The sequence below is a fragment of the Manduca sexta genome, chromosome 19 (genome assembly GCF_014839805.1).
Source record: "Manduca sexta isolate Smith_Timp_Sample1 chromosome 19, JHU_Msex_v1.0, whole genome shotgun sequence".
Taxonomy (NCBI): domain Eukaryota; kingdom Metazoa; phylum Arthropoda; class Insecta; order Lepidoptera; family Sphingidae; genus Manduca; species Manduca sexta.
Window position 1 is genome coordinate 4,413,978 of NC_051133.1, and position 11,869 is coordinate 4,425,846.

The following is an 11,869-nucleotide window of genomic DNA, read 5'->3' on the forward strand; positions in this document are numbered from 1 at the left end:
TCGAGACGCCGACCAATAAACAAGTAGATTATCGACAACGGAGACAAACCCGCCCCCCACATTTCATTACCGGACCTCACAGCATTATTTTATGTAGTTATTCCCGTCGAGATATACGTTAATAAATCAAGTAGGATATCGGGTAATGGACACCAGTGGACCGTCCCCGTAGAGGCATAAATTCGTTTTTGTACACGCTTAGCGTTCCGTAGTCGACGAAATTAATTGTTGATTACTGTGTTTATTTAAATGTGCTATTTTTATGTATATGCGTAGCTTTTGACAAGCAATCCTTTGGGTGTGGGTTAGCAAAGGTTGCTTGGGTATTTTCTTCTAGCCTAATATTAATATTAAGAAGTAAGTACGGAGAGTAATATGATTTTAAAATGCTCAATATTACACAATTTGTAACGGGAATTAAAGACATATTCTTTTATGAAAATAATATTTATTTTTTTAAATCAAAAAGTGAACAATGGAACATGAACTTAGTCTGCTGTAGATAATATGTTTTCCATTCATTAACACAACTAAGAAAAATAAACGAAAATAAATCTTAAAATAATTGAATAAAATAGCTATATAACCAATAGCTATACGGAAATATTGTAGCAAAACCTAAATTTACTGTTTACACTCCTGCCTACTCTAACATACAAACGCGAGTTTACCATTATGTTTTAAGTTACAATCATCAGAAATTCTTCAATGAAATTAAAACGTTCGATTGTAATTTGAAGAAAACGTACGGAACACTGTTGCACAAATTCAATACGCACTTCGCTGTTTTTTATATTGTAAAAATATCGCGGTATTGATGTCTAATGAGATATTAATACGAGTTTTACAAGTTATAGCTCGTTAGATTTGATTCAGATAGGCAAAGTTTTTTATGTTAATCAGTCAGACGACCTGCCTGATGGTCAGATATATCTGCTATAGCTACAATAAAGGGCGTCATCATAGGTTGTCGTTTGGTCATTAATCTAAGCTATGGATTCCTTGAGATAGCTATTGGATTTAATTCCAAGATTTTTATGAGTTTCGATCTCAAAAACATTACTTATTCACATAATACTGTGACCAATGCCTCGATGACGTAGTTGTAATGCGTACACAGTACGAATACGACTACCGCGCTGAGGTCTTGGGTTCGAATCCAAGGTCAAGATAAATATAATTATCTGCCTATGCTGTGCCTATGTTTTTCCTTCTTAAAAAACTACTTACATAGTTGCAGCTCGAAATCTGGTATTTGGCGGTATCCGTGTGCCTCCGAAAGCACGTAGAGCTCTTGATCCTGCGCGACATCTCTCTCAGGCTATGTCACATTGGCGTCTCGGGGCTATAAGAGTGAAGGAACGAAGAGTGCACCTGTGTATGGCGCACACACATGCTCATTGCAATATCTTCTGCCTACCGGGCTGATTGCCATCGAGATTGGCCGCCTTGGCAAAAATTGGACTAGGACGTATTCATTCGTAGACTCGTCTTTTTATTATTGTCTTAGTAGGCAAACAAGCGAGCAATGCGTCTGATGGTAAGCAGCGTCCTCCGTCCATGGATTAAAGCAATTCCAGACACACAGCCAAGCCGTGGCGTACCAATCTGAAAAGGAAATATTGTCGCAAAACCTACATTTATTGGTTACTCAGCCTACTTTTTTATATACAAACGCGAGTTTACCATCATGTTTTACGTTACAATCATTAGAAATTCTTCAATGAAATTACTCGAGATTGGATTTCACACATTTTCCTCTATCAAATACAAAGGAAACAACATTTGGCGCCAATTTACTTGGTGTGGGTAATTCCGGCAATTTACTAGGCACCTAATCTCACATAATAACACCCCGCGATAACGACTCAGGTTAATTCGCCATATGTTTTATGCTCCGATGCTCACTCCCTAATTCGACTTTGATAAATAGGCCGAGGTATTATAGGTTACCTTATATCGAAACCCGTACTTCTGGTTTATATGTCACTTTTTTCTCGAAAATCATTCACCAAATAATTTCAGAGGAAGATAATAATAAAAGAAGCATTCAATACAGTATATTACTTTTATTTCATAAAGAAAAAAACCTGTTCCACAGTTTAATCTCAGAAAGACTGAAGAGAGAATCAAATAGTGCAATGGCTTTTGGTCGCTGCTTATTTTTTTTCCAAGGATAATAATTATATTCTAGCGCAAGAGCTTATATTATAGTTATACAGACAAAAATCCCATTGCGGATTTGGTGGGTTTCCACTAGATTTCTTGTATTTTGATTCGGTAATACACTCATTGTAGATATACTTATTTATACAAAAATATTGCGTCGTAATTTGAAAGAGATTTTAACGTAAATTAGTTCTTACTTTCTATTCTTTTACGGCAAGTTGATTTATAAAATTATTTTTGTCTGTCATGTTTCGTACTTATTCTATTGAGATTTTTTGGTTTTACTCTTTAATGAATTTATAAAATAAAATTTCGTAACATTCAGTACCGAATCGCTTTTCATTGCCACGTAAAATAAAGCAAAATATCTAAAAAGTTCTACTCCAAACATTTTATTTATTTTAGTTTTCCTTGCGTATAATTAATGTTGTGGCAGTTTTAATTTGCAGTATTAAACGCGTTATTTCAGGGAATTACTGAGGTAATAACCTTTACGATGATGAAACTGCTTTAATAAAATAGTATTAAACTGTAACAGGAGATTTATAGTATACATTATTTCAGGCGCAGTCTCGATAAATTTCTTAAATTTCATTAATAGCACATTACAAGACTAAAAATGCGATAAATTCTACAATTGCAGGAGATTCTATAAATTGTCTGCTTTATTGATTGTTATTGTATATTCAGTGATATTTTGTAATTATTTTGACTGAATGTATACTGAGGTCAATTCATCCAATTAGACGGGCCGGCAAAATTCTAACGATCGTTAAAAAACGCAACGTGTTGATCGACATTTTGGCTATGGCCAATCATTATCAAAATATCAAAGTTTACGCACCTAAATCGAGTATCTATCGACATACAAGTGAGAAGTTTTCGAGTTACCATAGTAGGGGATGGCTTATAATGCGTTTATTCACGCCTCTAGCACATGTTTAATGTCGGAGCGAGCTTCAATTGATTGACGTGACGTCTGGTTTCTCGCCCCAAGTAGCTATAACATGTGTATGTTTCAAGTGTATGAGTAATTCATTAAGGCTAATAAAATTTAATAAGCACTCCCATGGCTGGGTGACGGATGTCTTAAAAACGTGTTGATTTTGTAATTAAATAAAAAAACATTAATTTCATAATGATTGGGGCGTTTGAATATTGACAAGAAAATAAACCCGCCGTGTTAAATGACGTAGTTTGCCGAAATAAACTTACACAGAAATAATTTCAACGAAGTATGACAATTTTAGCAAGTGTTGCATCCAGTTACTGCATCAAGTATCGACTTACTCCAGCATTTTTCTAGTTATAAAATAAAACAGCACTACCTTTATAAAACGTAGAATATATTGTATTACGTTCAAATGCTTAATCTTCGCTACATTTAATTTCCTCTTCGCACTTACCTAACAATTTATCCAAGAAAACCTGCAAAGAACACAACGTGATATAAATCTGTGGTGAGAAACGCGTATTATTAGTAACAAAAGTTTTCAAACAACTTTAATTTTAATCTTCAACGCATCAGTATGTCAAACAGAATCACTCGTTCACACTAATCAAATCACACGGCATGCTTCCGTAGTACCTTCTCACAGTTCACGCTTTTAGGGAGGAACGTATCTGAGTAATAAAGTATCGAGTAGAGAGTAAATCGATGAGATAAAGAAAGAGGTGGGAAATTTTAAATACAAAGCCAATTATAGAACAATGGGGATAAAAGCGGCGATAACCTAGTTGGGTGTGGAACGGACTGCCAAGACGAATGTCCGTAGGTTCAAATCCCAAGTGCACACACGTCTGACTTTTCTAAAATCATGTGTATTATTTGTGAATTTATCGTTCGCTTTAACGGTGAAGACAAACATCATGAGGAAACCTGCACATCTGAGAAGTTCTCTATAGGACTTTCGTAGGTGTGTGAAGTCTACAAATCCGCACTAGGCCAGCGTGGTGGACGAAAGCCTCATCCCTCTCAGCAGTAGAGGAGGCCCGTGCTCAGCAGTGGGCAAGTATACAATACAGGGCTGATATTATTGTTATTATTAATGTTAATGGAGATTTTAAATCCACATGTAAATATAATTTTAAAATTTCTTTGTTTGTTAATTTGAAATTACCCAACACCTTTCTACTACTTACGTATTATTACATAGTTTAAGAAATAAATGTTATTAAAAATCAATAGAATTAACTAATTACTGTGTTTTCCCGGAAATATTTTGCCATTACGCCAGGCCTCTTTAGTTTGAAATTTAATTATATCGAATACTTTGTTCCATCGCTTATCCTACATCCCTAACACCATCCAGTCAGCCGTCTCGCACAATGGGCCGCACAAGTACGCACGGACCGTGGGTGGTCCACGTAACAACGGTGTACTCATTATAACAAATGTCTTTATATCGATACAAACACCACTGTTCCAAGCGATTATTTTATTATTATAACCCGTTTAATCGATACAAATAACTTCAGTATCGATATTTATATTCAACAGGTTAATTCACACGAGTTTCTTTTGAGACGTTATTTTAAGTTTCTTCTGCAAATCCGGTATGGTCTAGTGGCTAGGATACCTGGCTCTCACCCAGGAGGCTCGGGTTCGATTCCCGGTACCGGAATGCATTTTTTACCTTTTTGTAGTTAGTTATTCCTGTGAATAGCCCATTTAGATGGTCTCTGACGATAAGCAACTCATTTTATACGCACGTTGGTGTACTAACAAGATCTTTACTATCGTTCATCTTTCTATGCAGTAAACAAGAAAAATAACAAAGAACAAGTCACTGATTGTCTGATAATTTAGTGAGAATTATTAATACCTGCAAAAAAACTTACTCTTTTGTTTATTTTCGTCCATTGTTGCGATTGCGTGTGGAATGGAGTCAACACCTTCCTATCTTTTAATCTTAGGTGTAACGTTTTTATCTTGGAAGGAAGTATTAAGAGTTTAAAGTATTATCCTTTGTCCAGCGCCTCATTAGCGTCGCATTACCAGACATTCAATTTTTTATCTTCCGCCTCGGCGTCAGGTATTCCGGCCAAGGAATCGACGCACGAATTTCGTCACATGCCCGAATGCATTATGCTAATTCAGAAATTTCCTGTTAAGACATCCAGATTTATATCGACTGCTACGCGTCGCATCGATTGTCTTACACGGCTTTTATTCAGTTCCCCGAACGGCTCAAATAAAATAGCGTAAAATTTGCATGTGAAATTTATAGCTTTGAGATTAGAGATGGCATTTTTCGCTCTTATGTCAAAATATAATTTAGATATGTTCTTGGTTTATGGAGACATTTTTGTAATTTAGTAGGGGATACTTAGAATGCCCATTCGTGGATGATTTACTGTTATTAATACCACCATCATGCCGGCAAGGATACCCTTTAATCCTTCATTATTCATTAATAGGTTTTTGAATGTTAATCGCTGCTCGGACATATTTTGGATTGTAAATCTATTAATTTTGTTTATGGCTGTGCTTCTTAGAAAACTAAATTACTCATGCGAACGTTATATTTCGATGCGATAAATTTATTTGTTATACTTATTTTAATTACCATATTTCTATGTTATGCGTTCTTGAAATTTTATACTCTGTTTTTATTACTTTTAATTAGAAACTGGTGCTCGCAGAATATTCAGTCGTTTTTGATTTAGTACATAATACAATATATTCATTATAATATATTTTTTTACTGCTAAGTATTCCGTTTTGCATGGTGAGTATGATTTCCGGAGGGTTAATAAACCCTTCCTTTTTATAATCCTTTTCCATTCCTTTATAGCACATGTCTATGTTTAATTCCGATTGTTAAGTGTCCATGAATGGTGGCACTTAACATCAGATGTCGGACTTCCTCTTGTTACAAAAAAGAGAAAAAAATATAGTCCGAAAAGATTTTAACCACAACTTCTATTTCTTTCCAAACATTTAGATACAAAATAAAAAAGAAACTCTATTTGCCGTATCTTTATGATACAATTTAATATAATATTTTAAAACAGAGAAATGGAGTAAATTAAAAGCCTCACATAACACAATGTAAGTTATCATCATCATCAGCCACATAAAGTCTACTGCTGAACATAGGCCTCCTCCAAAGATTTCAAGACGAACCTGTTGAAAGCTGCATCCAACTGCAACATAATTTACAAAACACATTAAACATGCACACAGCAAACATAAAAATGGAATGTAATTTTAATCGAAAAAAAGCAATCAGAACTGATAAAACGGAGAGCGTGCAAATCTCTATCATTTACAACACGCGTTTCCTCCACTGGTTTCATTACGTTGCATCTACGATGTTTACACAGATAAATAATTTTACATCGTACCGGTACGCAATTATCTGTTCACAGATCATCGAAATTATCAAAGTAATTTGCATGTACTGAAGAAACTTAATGATTTGAATCTTGTATGTTGTTTGATGCTTGCTGTATTACTGTATACGTCATGACCTCGGAGGAGGCTGATTGATGCAACGGTGAAAACATCGTGAGGAAACTGCATACTATGTTCATCATTATTAATAATGTGAAGTCTACTAATCCGAGTTCGGTTTACGTAATAAATAAAATGGTTAATTCTTCTCATTTTTAAGAAAGAGAAATAATCAAAGCATTAATTATTGTTATTGCAACATTTTATTCAATTCTTAGATAGTACGATTCTGTGTGTATTATAGTATACATGTAATATAGCTAAGATCTTTACTATTTTTTAAGTATTGATGTTCCTTTTGTTCCAAAAGCGTACAATGACAAATCTCCGTATCATTAGTTCGACATTTCCGCTCAATAGTCTCTGCTTGATTCCTTCCAAGCTAAATTGGAGTTCTTTATGTCCAAATGTTCATGTAACATGCGAAGAAAATCACAATAACGTCTTGTCGCGCACCGCGTGAGCTATTCAAAACGAAATTTATTTTTCGGAATTAACAAAAGGTTTGACGCTAAACACTTCCATTATTGCACACGAAATAGACAATGCGCGCCAGTTGGAGACAAAAGGTCCGAATAAAAGGCGGGCATTAATTCTTACACTGACATTCGTAACGGTGCATCTTTTGTGATGAAAGACTTGGTCTCGTGGAGGGTAAAAATTAGCGCTCAGCGTGTGACACCAAATAAATGTTGGAAAAATCTCGTTTACGCATTTCGCTTTCCGTAAAATAAGGTTCCCACTCCCATCGAATACTAATCGGCATTACAAAACAAGAAAATGTGTTAAAAGAAGGCGGAAACATCGAAAATTTGTGTTTAAAGAAATGTAGTGGAAATGGTGATGAGAAAATATTGCTCGAAGTTTCGACTCGAAACGAAAAGAACAACGCTTTTATTGTGGTAAGAAAGTTAGGAAATATGGTGTAAGTACAAGAGTTCATAATGGTGATAAGTGAAGTTCAGTTTCAGTTTTATTGGATAGGTCTAAACGATTTATAGCCACTGACCAAGGAGAAATTCTACAACAGAATAAACATAATTGATTTTATACGGATTCGTCAGCCGGAAAAATTGCACTTAAGGATCACATGTCAAACATGATGTAGCACATAAAACTATTTGCCGGTAAAAAGGAATCTAAAATGGACGTCGAATTAGTAACGCCTGTGTCACCTGAGTCGAAACGAGACCTCACACAACAGTATTTTGGTACCCATACACCGGTTACAATAAAATATTGTTCGCCTGAGACCCCACGGGAATATTGGACCTTCCATGCTTTTTATATTCATTCTTTATAATTGTGAGATACGCGTTGTAATTATTTACGTCTTTAACGTTATAGTTACTATGTGTGTACGATTTAAAATTTCGAAGTTGAAATGTTTTTGCCCTTTACCTCGTAAACTGGCCTGGATCTAGGTCACAGCTTGCGGTTTAATTTAGAGCTTAACTTTTAGTAATGTCCTTTATATCACTATTTCAAATTACTGAGTATTGTAATCGTAGATTGGTAGTTCAGACAGATAGACATTGGTCTGTCACTGTTCTATTATGTTACGCCTAATTAGTCTTGTGTACTCGGACTGTAGGGTTATGGATTCAATTCTTAGATCTTGCGATGAAAATATGGATAAATTTTCTGGAATCTAAAAATACTTGAGTTATGGGTTCGCCCGCTTTTATTTCACGGGGCTAAGATAATAAGTTCGAAATTATGAATAGTTGCGTCTACGCCTAATCTTTTACGTTTTAAAAAGGTATACATAGTTTTTTTTTTTGTAAAAAAAAATAATAATATTCATCGCCGGCTTTAAAGTAAATCCAAAATGAGCTCCGACGGCACACACCGCTTTAGGTTAAGCGGGTCCGTACCGCGCAACTCAATTACTTATTCTACGTGAGACCCAGTAAGTTCTAAACGTTACGAGGTGCCACAATTTCACAAACGCTCACACTAAACTTCGTGCGACCATTAGAGTCTACTTGAACGAGCTGCTCGCACGAATGCTACAAACTAAGTCATTACATTCCACCGAGTAATAAATGTGGGATACATCGAAAATATTGAACAGTGTACCAAGGCAGGTCATAAAGTGGGCCGGGAATAATCTGGAGCGCTCCCGCGTAATGGATCCTACAGTTTACGACGTGCTAAACTCTCCTGGTATGGATGAAGTAATGTTCATAACGCTGAACTGTGTCAAGAATGAGTTTCCGAGTTCTTGACACGTTTGCGCTCTCACCTCGGACTACTTGACACTTTGAAATTTTGGCACTGCAGCCCCGGATCGTTTTAGAATCGAGTTAGAAACTCCGCAGTGGCGTGAACGTGTTCGGTCCGGATTCGTTCATCTAGGCGTTTGAAAGCAAAACGTAAAAATCACAGCGTAGTTGTTTCTTGATTTTTACGTCCCGCTGGGTGTCGTTGTCGAAGGCGTCTGTACAAGACACACACAGCGTCGGCACAAAGCGAAGGAAACGCTTAACGCACACATTCCGGAGATCAAAGAACTCGCAATCTGTGTGAAAAAAAATAACGTTTTGGTCCCAAAAGGGCGGACCCGTTTACGCGACCCAATTCACGCGAACGGTTCGGACGACGAAGAAATTGAATTGAAACCCCAACAACAAATTCGTATGCGTATCGAATTGTTTTACGTTTGACGAATTCGCTTTCGTAAAATGTTAAATTCGTCACAATAGGTCATAATGATGCAGTTCTGTTTCTTTATTCGTATCAGGAGCGCATAGAGGAATTCCGCGAATGAGACTAAGAACGAGTGTCCTTTTAAATATCAGCTTTGTATCGATCGTGTGGCGATAGGGAATATAAAATGGACCGAATTGTTTTTGCGAGATTTGTGTCGTTAAATTCCCGACACGCCAACGTGGATTTCTAGGTTTGTTTTTGTTGCTTCATTAATTCCACTGAATTTGTACGGCAAATGTTTTTGGTTTTAATTTTATTTGGTACTAGCCTTCGCTTGCGACTACATCTGTAGACTTGCCAAGTACATAATAAATTAATTGGAATATCAAGGACAGTTTGTAAAAATATTATCTGTTTAGCAGTACCAAGAATATTGTTCACAAAAAAACTTACTACTTACAGATTTTATCTTTATATGTATAGATAATTTTATTTTGTACTTTCTGCATAATATAAATAAGTTAGATTTTATTTACTTGGCTCCTTCACTGGAACGAACTTATATCATACTACGGAGATTCAAATATTCTGACACAAAAAGTTCGCTATGAGTTAAAGTTTATCTCTGCATGCTAGTGAGTAGTCTCTTTTTGATTTAGTTCTACAAAATATCTGCAACTGCGCGAAATATCTACAACTGTGTTACTTAAATGTACGAAGTTATCTGCAGTCGGGCAATCCGCAATCGCCATGCGCTGCAATTGAACCGACTGCTTGAAGTTGAAATCAAAACTGCACGCATTTGTAGTCACATCATCAAGCTTGTGCAGTCCGTGTGATAGTCAATTTAAACTATCGACCGATCTAGGCTTCACAGGGGTATCATAAGTTCTCAAGATCTCAAGGTTAATAAAAATTACATTAAAATCGCTCCAGATATTTTAAAATCCATAGGGAACAAACACCCATTTATTTATATATATCAATAACTACCCACCACTCGGATCTGGTCAGACCTCGATCAGGTAGCAAATCAAAACTTTCACATTAATAATATTTGCAATACGGTCTTATAACGAATTATATCTTTATACGCTCATGCAACGCATTAATCTTGAGATAAGCAGAAAATTGCTTCACGAGATCGTTGTTCATTTTCTCGATGCTTGCAGCTTCCATTTGTTAGTGTCTTGTTTAGAAAATCACATCTGTTGAACTTTATTAGCGTCCTTCTGACAAAGGCTAAGTTGATGGAGGCGCGTATCAAATCGCTCGATTCATTTCGCTCCTTAACGCAGCTGGTTCGAGCGAAACAAATCGTAGTATTTATTGTTCACAGATCTTGTGCGTTTATGAAAATCCGAAATGGATTTCGCTACGGTGCCGTGGTACCTGGCGGTGTACTTTGCCGAAAGTATGTCACCTTGCCTAGAATTAGACACGCGTTTCCAGCTGATGCATGATCTGTAATGCTTAGGTCTCTATGATTGATTGCTTTTACCGCTAAACGTATGTGTAGTGATGCTGAACTGTTTTATTTAGAATAGATTGGTGTCTTTTCTGCGATGGTTATATTCTACGAATTTGAGCAAGACGATATATAATTTTAAAATATTTTCTGTTATTTATATGTATGATTCCTGAACATAAAGGTCATTAAACAGAAAATGGTAGAAAACTTTATATCTAACTTTCAATGAATTATTTTTGACCCGTATTGATCTAGCAATAATACTATAAGATTCTAATTACATTTAAAAAAAATTAAAGTTATTTTAATATTTTGACCATACAATTATTACAGGTATAACAAACAAGCAAAGCCTAACTACTTTCTCTGCTATATTGAATGTCATCATTCACGTCTTCAGGTATGCAAAAAAGATAACTGTTGTACATGTCCATATGCATTAGCGTGCATCGGAAATAGTGTTCACAATCTGCCAATCTCTCATCGGCTACTTTATTACGAAGCCGACCCGTCCGTTACGAAGACCGCGCACAGCCCGAAGTTTTTTGCCATCCCGGTAGCTGCACCGATTTGATTGCTCCGCTTTTGTTCTCCTTTCCAAATAAACCGATGTAATTGTTTGTTTTAAGTCCGTAGATTGTGTCCGCTGCACGGATTTGTTACAGAAAATTTTCAAATAGAAAATAGAGTCTTCAAACGGTCGAACGAAGCTTAATCTCTGATAGTGATTTCTCTTTCGTTTTAACCGATGTTTTGAGATGTGAAATTAATTCTAAATTACTGTATAGCGTCGACTTTTTACCGGGGCCAGGTAACAGGAAACGGGTCGGCCGACGTTAATCCCACAGGGCAGGCGTGTGTGTGCCCGGAGCGTGGACGTCGTCTGGTTTTATGCTGCCGAGAGTCGAATGCCGGGGCTATCGAGTATCGTCTGACTAATCACATTATCGTTCTTCTCTTTCGTTCGCGTTATAAAACAAGAGATGAAAGATTAGTAATCTCAAAGACGCCGTCGACTACGATTCCGCGATATGTTAGCTCGCACTTGCTTCCAACAGCACTAGTTCATCAGATCTCAGCAATGCTCAGAATGAATCTTTATGATTTAGTCCCTG

At 36.3% G+C, this 11,869-nt stretch overlaps 1 non-coding gene across 1 annotated transcript; it reads left to right on the plus strand.

Moving 5' to 3' along the window:
- The first annotated feature begins 4,721 nt into the window (after window positions 1-4,721).
- Trnae-cuc lies at window positions 4,722-4,793 on the plus strand. The gene has a single exon. It is a non-coding gene; the product is annotated as a tRNA-Glu (tRNA).
- Window positions 4,794-11,869: the final 7,076 nt, after the last annotated feature.